The following is an 11,968-nucleotide window of genomic DNA, read 5'->3' on the forward strand; positions in this document are numbered from 1 at the left end:
CCATTGGTAATGACAATACTCTTTGGGGGGGGGGAGCAAAGCTCAGTGGTATTGTAACATTGATGCGATAGAGGGTCTGAAGCACAAGCAGCCAGACCACCGTGACCCCGTGGGGAGACGGATTTAAAATTTGCTTGCTTTTTAGCTAATGTCCGTGTGATCTTGTGAGCGTGTCCCACTAGCCCGGCTCACCGCCACCCCCCCCCCCCCCCCCCCGCTCTCTGCAATGCACTCATACAGCGGTCACAGCTGATAATGCCCCCCCCCGAGTAAACACTTTTAGCTCCGTCAGTGCTGTTGCAGTGGCTTGCACCGTCAGCGCTGTTTGAGTTTAACAAATAGCCCAAATCAGATGATGCACAGGCAATTTAGTGATCTCCCCCGCAGTTGAGAGCTTGACCCAAGGAAAAAACCCTGGTTCTTCTCTAAGGCCAAGAAGGACCTTGAGTACGACAACATACCCCCTGGTTCACCGATATCACGGCTGAATAGCTTGAGTTTTTTTGGCCTCGCGTATTGATAAAATACAAATAAAAAAGGAATCATGGCCATGACTAAAATTAACCAGCCACAGTAAAATCACACGCCGCATTACGTTTTAGTACATTTACACATTTAATGCTTTTCAGCTCATCACGGATTGCGCACTTTCGGTTGGGGGCGTTTGGAGAGAGAGGCGGACGCACGGGGTGCAGAGCAACAGTGCGAGCGGACTAATTAACTCTAAGTGTTGTAAGACATGCTCCCTTCTCACCCGTGTTGTCACTCAGGGTTTGAGTGGCGCTAATGAGAGAATTATCAGGCCTCGGACCCTGGTAATGCATTCAAATGAACACCAGCTGACCTGACCTATGAGATGGCTTTTTAATCTCACTACTTAATACCAATCAGACCTGCTTTCTCATGTGCCTACACTGTGAGGGCCCCCTGCTCTAAATGCCGCCATACACTCCCCCCCCCCCCCCCCCCCACTGTTGATCTAAGGGAGAGTGTTAATTGTCTCGGATGGCTCAAGGGCTTCTGCCTATATTATGCAGGGAACCTCAGGTGTGCAGGATAAAACAGGTGGATATGGCCTCCAAAGTGTTTGCTGGGCATCAAAGTGAAAGTGTTTTGAGTGTATGCTGGCGTGTTCATGTAAGCCCCTTATCATGAGAACCCAGCTGAGGATTAGGAAGGTTAATAAGGTCATGAGTTTGCAACAAAAATATGTGACATACAATAGAGCTTTGGCATTGTTGGATTACCATAATCATCATCCTTTGGTGCTCAAACCTCTCACTCAATTGTTGTGCTCATAATGTTTCCAGATGCAAAACAAACGTTCTGCAGGGGGCATGTTGGGGGAATTTAATAATTACCTGCTGGTATTACCAATTTAAGCATTTATACTTCAGCAAATAAGCTTGTGTTTCAAATTGGATCAAGGTATTTTCGGGTTTATTGTCTAGCGGGCTTAACTGTGACAGTTTGCCTCAGCCAGACAGTGCAGAAACTTGTGAGCAACGTGAGCAATACGTCCTTTCAAGTGTTTGGGCGCGAGCCATTTTTGTTTTGCCAAGTGCTCGAGGTAACAAATAGCAGATCAGCCAGGGTTCAAGGCTGCCCGCGGAGGGGCTGGTGCAATTCAATGCCTTTTGTTATAAATCTTGCGTTGCTCTTGAAGCGTCTGTGTTTGAGCAAAAGTGTTTTCCCTGTGTGCCAGGGAGTCAAACTCGAGCTCCGGTACCGCATCTGCTTGTGCAAACTTTGCGAAGGGAGGTTTAGGAAGTCAAGTGCACCCTCCTAGCCCGAAACCACCCCACACTTGCAGCGTACAGAAGTGTGTCAGGAGGAAAACACTATTGATGAGTCTAATATCCAAGGTCCTTCCACCTCCCTGAAGTCATTAGAAGCTATGTTCTTACATTGTTCACAAGCCGTCAGGATTTGCTCGAATGGGGCCGAATTAGGCTTTTAATAGGATTTACTTATTGCTGATTTAAGGAGGTGGTTGCGATGCCTTTTGGTAGCAAATATCACTCGTTAATGTGTATATTTGTTGTAGCTGTAGTAGTGAATGAAAAGTAAGCCCTTTCGGGAGTGTTGTTATCGTGGAGAAAGTGGGAAAGATTTTATGTTCAAACTGCAACGATGACCGCGTGACTTACATTATTATGCAGCTTCATTTTGTTCCTTATTCCCGTACAGCATTCTCATTTCGAATACTTTGGATCACTGCTGACAGCTTTCTGACTGCTCTGCGAGTCGGACCGAACCCTATTGTCAGAACATTGCTCTAATTATGTTGTGAGCAGAAGTTTTGTTTGCGAGGACTTGCACAGACAAGCACGCGCGGTATTCAATTACGCGTTACTGGGCTGGCTGCATTGTACGGCACATCTCTACATGCTGCTGGTTGACAGGCTAATTGTACAGCGGACAATAAAGATCGGCTGGTGGCTTGTGTCACGCCGAGTTGCAGCTTTTTTTTTTTTCTCTTCCCCCCCCCCCCCCTCAGCCCATTGTCATGCAGCCACTCAGGTAGCGGGCCCAGTCGTCACTCATCTGCCTGACGGCCGCTGCTATCTGCCCTGGCGTTGACTGATGACGCGTGTGTGTGTGTGTGTGTGTGTTAGTACCAGGCAGCGTGTTGTACCAAAAGGGGGGGGGGGGGGGGGGAGGGGGATCCGTGGCAGGTAGGAGGGCAGGGAGGGAGGCGAGATAGATGCCACCCTGCCTGAGGGCTGGGTTACAGGCCAGTTTGCAATGGCGCTCATCAATGGCCGTGCCAGTGGCCAAGCCAGGACAACAGTGTTGTGAGATGGATCAGCTGTCACATGGGCAGAATACCGCTGAAAAGAAAGTTAGAGCTAGCAGGTTGGTGGAGAGTCTTTGCTGAATGCCATGGGTGGCTCAAACGCACTGCTTTATTTTTTTACTGTCAAACTGTGCTATGGAAATCCACTTGGCAATGACATTGCGGGAGGAGTATGTAAAGTGGGACTAAAATTGAATGAACAAACAAACAAGAGTCCTTTCACACCCGCCATGACAGCGAGATTTCTGTCAGCAGGATTTCTCATAAAGGTGAAAGCAAATGTTAAGCAGAATCAGCGGTAGCCCCGGGAGGAGGGGGGGAGGGGGGGGGGCAGGGTGGGGCGGGGCGAGGCGGACACAAAACCTAATAAAGCGCCCTCCATGGTGCCCTTCCACTGAGGAAAATGTAAAGCAGGGCCCTCTGAGGCGGCCTTAAAATTGTGATACGGTAGGCTACTCTACATGTTGGTGCCCCGCTCCATGTGTCTGGTGGCCTTTTGATATATATTATTTTTTGTCGCTGCCTCTCTGCCGACGAGAATCTGCCTGCCCCGCTGTTATCGCGGCACAGCCTTCGGTCTTTAAAGTCCCCCAAAAAACAGGGCAGCTCGATACACCTCCTGACGACTGAAAAAATATGTTCTTTATCAGATTATTATTTGAAGCAGACGGAGTAAGTCTCAAAGTCTCAAATGAATTAACACGTGGCCGCCAGGGAGTTCCACGTGGGCACAAATGCACGTCCATGCACAAGTGAAACGTATGAACGCGCATGGATGTACAAGCGAGCGCGCGTTGTCTGCTGTCCGGAAAAAAGATCAATGTGTCCGCGTCGATGTCGCCTTGCCCTCCGCACGTGAAGTGAATGGAGGGGGGCGCTGGCAAAAAGGGTGGGAGGAGAGTGGGATGCGAGGCGCGCGCTAAATGGATGCGATGCAAATGGCACCAGAGGACATAGGAATCAATTTGCCTTATTGAAACAAATGAGAGCGGCTGAGCGCTGCCGTGGCGCGTGTTCCTTTTCTTTTTCTAAGCCGTCCGCATTGTTATTGTAATTAACCCACCTAAACCAAATCCCTGACCCCTTACTTTCACAAACACAGCCAACCCCCTAAACAACCCTGTCCCCGGTGCCTGGGGTCCCTTTTACCTTAATGAAAAAGCCTTAGGAGGTGCCCAGGTAAAAATGTAGGGACTGTAATCTTGATTCATGGTCCTTGGTGACATGCTAAAAGGTATGGGAGATCTGCCTAGGAAAGCATTTAGGAAAGGCTTTTCCAAACATGAGTGCCAACCGCCCCCCGTCCCCCCCCCCCCCCCCCCCCGTCCCCCACTTAACCACAAACACACACACACAACACGCCATGACTTGCTGGACAGTCCCTACTCTCATCTTTATAAACATATCCATGGAATCCCAATAACCAACATGAACTCCACCTAACGCAGGGATGACCTCGGAGACCAGTGGTCACGGCAATGACTGTTTCATTTAGCGATGTCCTATTGAAAATTTGCCACTTTTTTTTTTTTTTTCGTTCAAAAGGTAGCTCACATTGACACCTAAGCTCTAATTCCCCAGTGTGGCATGGGCATTGTACAGGGGTCTTGGGAGATGGATCAATAGTTGAGGAGAGAGCGATGGGGTCACGGCTGGAATCAATGCGCTGGACAAACGACCTCCAGCTGCCGCCCGCACCTTTCCGAGCCGCCTGATACCTGAGGCGATCTTTACTGAAATGTCCTCTGCTGAAATGCCACGGGGCCACGGGCTGCTGAGCAGTCACTCATGCAGCGCTCCCGAATCAAGTGGTGTATGCAAACCGGGTCCGCTGTCACCCGTCGGCGAAAGGCCTTGGCTCAGCGATACTACATAAACAAAACTCACGCACCTGAGAATGTCAATTACTTGCCGCCAGCCCCCTTTGGACGGCACCGTGCTCGATGGCCAAATTGGGGATAATTTGTGGAGGATGGGGAGGGGGGGGGGGCATTGCAGAGGTGACACCGTGTTGTTCCACCCCAAAGAACACAAAACTGTGGGCATGGAGAGCAGGAGCAGCGTGCCGACTTGATTGTTCCCCTGTTACCCTGCACGGAGTTTTGCATGAGCGGCAAAAGACGCTGATGAAAACAAGTGGCGGTTTCAGGTCGGGAGCAGACACCCAGAAAATGAGCTCCCACCCCCCCCACCCCCCCCCAACTTCCCCTTCTTACCCTTCCGCTGGGCCGCATAATTCAGAAGAGCCATCTTGTGGAAATGTCACCGTGTGGTGGTGGTGGTGGCGGTGGAGCAAGCAGTGTGACAGAATGCTGCAACGCCTCCCGGGCTGGGGGGGGCCGTCGCCGCGCTTTGCCGCGCCCGAGTTGGCCTGACCTTGCAGGTGCTGATATATGCAGCCACGTTGGCGTCAGAAACGGACAATGGGCGCTTCTTCCTTGTGGAGGCTTTTAGCCCCCCCCCCCCCCCCACCCACCCACCCGCTTGAAACAACTTTTTCATCTAACTTGGGTTCATTGAAAGGTGCTGCATATGTTTATTTGCTTGAGGATATAGATTTCTTCCCTTCCCCCCCCCCCCCCTCCTTTTCTTTTTTTTTTTTTTTTGAATAGAGGTCAGTTTCCCTCCGTGCATTCCCTTTTATGCACCCACTCCCTGTTCTTCATTCGTCTTACCTGCTGACAGATCTGACAACACGCTGCTGTACTATTATCTCCCAACCCCCAGCTTAATACCTTCCACAACAACACAGGGGCAGCTCGACTCCTCCACCCCTTCTCTTTCTCCTTTAGAAAACTGATTATAAATGGTCAATTTGAAAATAGACTGGAAAGTCCCCAAGGCTGCTTGCCTTGTCAAATTGAAAAGGGACAAGGACAAGTCAGTCGACTTGCGCGCACCGCCCCCCCACCCCCCCCTTCCCGTCCGTCCGTCGTCCTGATATTTCCGAGGCAGGCGTACGAGCGGGAACATAACAAACCCCCCCCGCCCCCCTCCCCCCCCCTTGTGCGGCGGGCAAGGCGACGGCAGAGGATGACGAGGGAGGGGCGGGGCGGCAGCAAACAGAGGATCTTCAACATCTAGCCCTCAGCATTTATATCACAAGTTTCCACAAAGAGTCTATGGATCACTCCAGTGGGCTGGTGTTGGCAGTATCAGGAAAAGCCATAGGCTGTCAGGGAGTGTGTGCCTTTCATATTTCACTGGAGACAGCCTTCCCTTCTCCCGGGCCTCACTCACAGCAGCCTTTGAGGATAATATCTTCAAATCTCTCCTCGCCATGCTGAGAGGCTATTTTTAAAAAGATATTTATTTCATTCTCTCAATTTTTCTTCCCCCCCCTCCTCCCCTCTGTCCTACACGTATAGGGCTTTACCGCTTGTGACCAGTGGAGAAAACCGGCCAAAAGAAAACGGAAAATGCTTGTGGGGGAGGCAGGTATCTCTCTCATGGAGTTATTTAAAAGGGAAATCTCTGTATTTTGCTCCTGCCCTCATTATGAAACATTCTCACCTTTCCAACTTTAATTTACCAAATTATTCTAAACAAAGCCTGGTTGGGGGGGGGCATTGAAGATGAACTTCATCAGTCACATCCCCCCATTATGCCGAGGTCCCGTCTCATCAACAGACAGAGTGATGAATACTTGATTTTATGAGTCTTCGTGTGATCCGCTGTGACTTTTTGTGTTAACAATAAAGTCCCTTTCTGATTAATCACACTCGTGAGATGGTAGGCGCCCTTTGATAAAGCAGAGAGACGTCCACCGCAGCATGATTCATCAGGGAGGACCATGCAATCAGATGGGGGGGCCTGTGCCTTTTCTCCAACACGTATCCCACTCTCTCCTTAGAATACATTAGCGGAGCGTGAGCGACAGAATCATCAGATACCGCGAGGTGAATTGAAGTGGTCATGAACCTAGTGTCAAACTCAAATGGCTGAATGGCGATAGATAAAACAAACAAGGTACGTGAACCGCTTGCAAAAGGGAGGCGAGGAGTTTCACGCTGCTCTTTTGAGAACTTTTACAGATGAGGTCCGCTAGCCCTGCATCACAATTAGGCTATTATCAAGCATAACCCCTGCTGGAACTGGAACATATGACGCTAAATTTATGTATTGCGCACAGTTTCTTCTCACGTAGCACGGCATGAGACATGCTTCATGTTGAATTGGGAGCTCTCCTTGCTCTCCCCCAGGGTGCACGGTCATCCTGACCCACTGCAACAAAAAAAGAAAAAAAGAATAAAATTGTAGACAGAACTGTATGAGCTCTCCCTTTGGGTTGAATATTGCTATTAGCAATATGACTGTTCCTTAAGGTTGAATACTGCGTGGATCGCAAACACAATAAAGGCGGTCCACTCAATAGCCTTTTCCCTCTCAGCACCTTCAAGGCAGGCCTCACAGATGGACGGCTTTGCAGTCTGAAGTGCTCCAGCTCTCATGTTTACCATTTCAGAACGTTCAATAAAAACACAATGCTTGACTATTCCCCACTCCCGTATCCTCTGACGGTTGCCTTTTGCACAGTAAGCACATTTGATGTTGTTGACCGTTATTATTTATCTTGTTTCGTTCCTGTAAGTTTCGTTCCTGTAACCGTGGCTAATAACGGTTCTTCCTATCTTCTTCCATTTCTGGGCTACGCTTGGGTCTGAGAGCCGGCCCTCGGTTTTACAGAAAAGGTGGAAAGTGCTTAGGTAAGCAGAGGAAGGATTCCTCCGTTGCTACTTGGGGTAGTCCCCTCCGTCCCCTTTAGCTGAGATTTCTATCCCAGGCCCTTATTATCACCAAACAAGCACTTTTTGATGATGATAAGTAATAGCCACATCCCTGCGTGTAGGACTCACTTCTCAGGGGAGCAAGGAGAAGCAGGCTGGCCATTTTTCTTGCCTGTTTGGCATCCAGCAATAGTCGGGAAAAAGGAGAGAGGCATGGATGGGGTGGGGATTCTGTGTTTGTGCATCACTAGTCACAAATGGACAAGTGAGCAAAACATTGTGTAGTGCTTTTGATGTTTTTCGGTGCGAAATGCAAGCAAATGAAAGCGAATTAAATAAATTGTAAAAACGGCCAAAGCTCCACGCTAAATATTTCAACATGTCAGGCAGTGTGATTAATCCTAGTAATATATCCCCGGCATGATTGTTTAGAGCAACAATGGCGGGGAAGGAATACTTCGAAGAGGGGATGATTAAGGGGGGGGGGGGGGTCAGTGCTTAATGACAGAAGTTCTGCAGGCTTTTAAAAGCCTAGTTGGGTGACAGCGGTGGTTTGAGGAAGGAGATGTTAAGCTGTGGACCAAAAAAAAAAAGTGAAAAATATCCTGTGAAGGAGCACGCATAAACAGCATCTCAGGGTCTTCTAATCCCACAGACGAGCTCGACAGTGGCCTGTCAAATTGCGGGAACCAATTTGAATGCACGGCAGGGGTACGTCCTTCTTTTCAATTTGGAGGGCGTCTCGTTTATTTCCTGCAATAGCTGCATCTCGCTGCCAAACACCCAAGCACACCTCTTGGAAAAATCTGTAATTTAGTTGGACTAGTGTGATATTGTTGCGCTATAGGCCGCTCAAGGAGGAAAATAGGAGGAAGGGGTAGGGAGAAACAATGGACGGAAATGAAATTTCTGAAAGGAAGTCAAGTCTGTGCTTGAAACATGCCCCAAATTAAATGATCAAAACTAAATGTGACGTATTTGAAGGTTTAGTCGCGTGGACAGGATGTTCCTTTGTCAGTTCGCCCGCTATAAATCCCGTGGACTCGGGTGCGATCTGCCAAGAATGCCACTCAACAGAAGTGGTATTCCAAGCGGGTGTCCAGACCAGTGTGTCAAGCGCTCTGACTGAGAGCCAACCTTTGCAGCCTTTTGTGGGGAGACGAGTATTGCGAGAGAGAGAAAGAGAGAGAGAGAGAGAGAGAGAGAGGTAATGCTGTTGCTTTCACGCATCCCATCTGTGACCAATTGGTCATCTTTTCTGAGTGCGTCTTTCAAATTCAAGGCGATTGAAAGCCCTTTGGTCACAAATGGATGTGCCGCGTGACAAAAAAAAAAAAAAAATGATGGGCATGTGATGACTAACAAACATTTCCAAGATCTGGACCCACACAAAACAGAGGGGGTGGCGGGGAATAAGAAGGTTGTCCGTGGTCGAAGCGTATCAGTGTGTGGTCACATGAAGGTGGTGACTCCCCCCCCCCCCCCCGCGCTGGTGGCTGTCACAGTCTACGCCTTGGCTGCCGCTGAGCAGCCTGACCTATGGCTCTGCCTTTTAGGGAATTGATCCAACGGCCGCACTGAGCCAAGATGGCTTCCCTCGTTTTCCCGTGCTCCCGCTCAGTTAACCTTGGTGGACTCGCCGACTGCCTTGGCAAAAGACCTGTGCACCAACCCCCTCAAAAGCACTGCAACGTCTTTCAAATATCCAAAATCATAAAGGAAAAAAAAAAAAAAAAGCGAGGCTTCTCTTCCGGGCCAGATGCAGAGGGCGGTACGTTTCTAATTTTAGGTGGTGTTAATTGCAGCCCTCTCAAGTGTCCTCACTGCCACCTTTGACAAAAGGCCCCATTCACAGGCGGGAGTGGCCAGGCGCGCTGGCAGGGCGCCTGCTTCGCCAGTTGTTCTCGACACCTCCTTGGCAGCGCCAGGCCGACTCCTGGCTGAGGCGTCTGCCGAGGCCGCCCTTCCCAATAAAGGACGCCTCGTGGTGCGCGTGTTCTATAAGCAGAGATTTTTGACACGCTCGTGTCATGGCGGTCCGCCGCGGGGGTTTCCAGGAGACAAGTTGCACAGGAGTAGAGCAGCGACAGATTGATAGGATCAAGTCGCAGCCACGTGAAATGCAAAGTTGAAAAGATCCCGTGTAGTCCGCAAAAAAACACTAGCCCTCTCTTCTGCTGAATGAAGGCATTCTGTCACTTTAAGACCTGTGGGTTCACCTTTGTCGGGTCTCGTAACGCGGTCGCCGCAAAGGCAATGGAGGCGCAGAACGTGCAGCACAAAGCAATTCAGCATTCTAACGCCCTGTCACTAGGCTCACATTTCAACCATTCTTTATTCTCTGCCACAGTTCCAGCCGGGTGTAACTTGTCCTGGGCTGTAATTAATCCAAGTCAGGTCGGAGAAAAAGAAGAAGGAAAAAGCGAAGGGAAACGAGCTGAAGTGAGGTGCCTTTGATTATAGCACCCCTACACCACCGCACACATGCACGCACAAGCTATATTGTTTTGCTTTCATGAAGGAAATCTGTAACCCTCAAGGAGCTTGGGGCCTCCTACAGTACCTTTATTTTTCTAAAGCCTGATAAACCACAATTTGTCCAATTGCGTCTCCACTCTGGGATGATAGGCGCGGAACAAAAAACAAAAAAACAAAAAATATATATATATATCTTCAATAACAATTCATGCTGGGCTCATACATGTGACCACAGCATAACCCCAATTTCAACTTGCACCATCAAATCAGGAGAATAGAAATAGCTTAAATTAAAATGTGCGATCCATATGAAATATCACATGCTACAAAAACTTTGAGTAAAGTTAGGATGTCTGAAAGGATGAATATACTGTATAACCAATTTTCGGGTTTAATGGAGGTGAAAGGGTTTAATAATCTCCCACCTTGGGCGATATAATGATAGTTTGCCCAACTCAATAGCTTTTTGAATTAGCCCCATCAGAAATGTACTGATGTCAATCATGTTGACGAACACTTGCATTTGAGGACGTAAGAATGCAAATTCCAAATGGGAATGGTAGTGTTCTCTGACATGATTGATATTCATTAGAGAAGGAAAGAGAATGGTATGAAATTGATGTGATTTTATGGCTGGGAGTCCACAACTTTTAAACCATAGAGGAATATCTCAAGGCATTTGTTTGCATAAAGGTTGAGTCCTACTTATTTTGAGGATACGTTGACTGTTCTGACTGTGTCACCACTGGATCTATAATCTTTATCTTGGGAAATATATCAATTTCAACCAAAGGGTTTGGCACAAAATCTTGTAGAGACATTTATAGTTCTGATACAATAAATGCTATCATTCTCTGACTTTTTCATTAGTGCCACATTAAATGGACATTTGTGGTTTTAGGGGAAATTTTGCCACAACTATCAAATGGATAGTCATAAAATGAGGTGCAGATTACTACGTCCCGCTGAAAATCTTTTCAAGTCCACCAGGTCTAGGCTTAGAAGGTCTACAATACTTTGGCTTATCACGGCCAAACTCTCTATTTGAGCGAGTGTGTTCAGCTTAGTTGTTTCGTACATTGTAATCAATTGAATCTTCAGCTATGAAAGGAATCAATATCGGGTCATAGTACCTTCATCAAAGAAAATCCGATGTGAACTTTTGCTGCAAAAAGGATGAAAAGAATTGGGAAACCCTACAAAGGGGTCCTCGCAGAGCTTCATCATTTTTGCTTCATTATTACTTCGGCGGAACATCTCCTAGTCTGGTGATCAGAGGGATGAGCAGGCGTGAATTTCAGTCTGTCGGGTGGACAGACGAGCAGAGGAACCCCAGCGCGGAAACTTTTTTTTCAGGCTCCATTTAAACAGATACTGTGATGCATTTGACTCCAGACTCTCAAAAAGGATGAGGGATTTGGGGTTTCAGTTCCCAGGCCCCGGTGCTCATTTGGGCCTTGTTAATCTAATTTACTTGCCCAATTGTATATATTTAACATCGCTCCTCTCCCAACCCGACTAGAAGAAGATGCCCAACGAACTCAGCTGGATCTACATTTTATAAAAAGGAAAATTGCGGAAGTTTGCAGAGAGTGGGGGAAAAAAAAGAAAAGAAGGAAAATAGCTGCAATTCATCACGCGATTACACCAATTATGTCGCTGGAATCTGGATGGGCTCAGATCACAGACCCCTCCGTCTGGGACTCCTGGCAGCCAATCCCATGTGCACACGAGTGTGCGATCCTAAAGCCAATTCATCTACCTTTGGGGGAAGTCTGAAGCAATATTAATGCCCTGACCATGATTCCCCATCATCTGCTTCACCCCGTTTGTGACACTAGCGGTTTACACATAGATTATTAATGATCTATAAATATTCACCGGATGTTTACAGGGACTTTGTGGCGGGCCATTAGCAAAAGACGTGGGAGGCAGACGAGAGTTTTCTTGGAGTGACAGCGCA

This window comes from Pungitius pungitius, chromosome 1, assembly GCF_949316345.1.
Source record: "Pungitius pungitius chromosome 1, fPunPun2.1, whole genome shotgun sequence".
Taxonomy (NCBI): domain Eukaryota; kingdom Metazoa; phylum Chordata; class Actinopteri; order Perciformes; family Gasterosteidae; genus Pungitius; species Pungitius pungitius.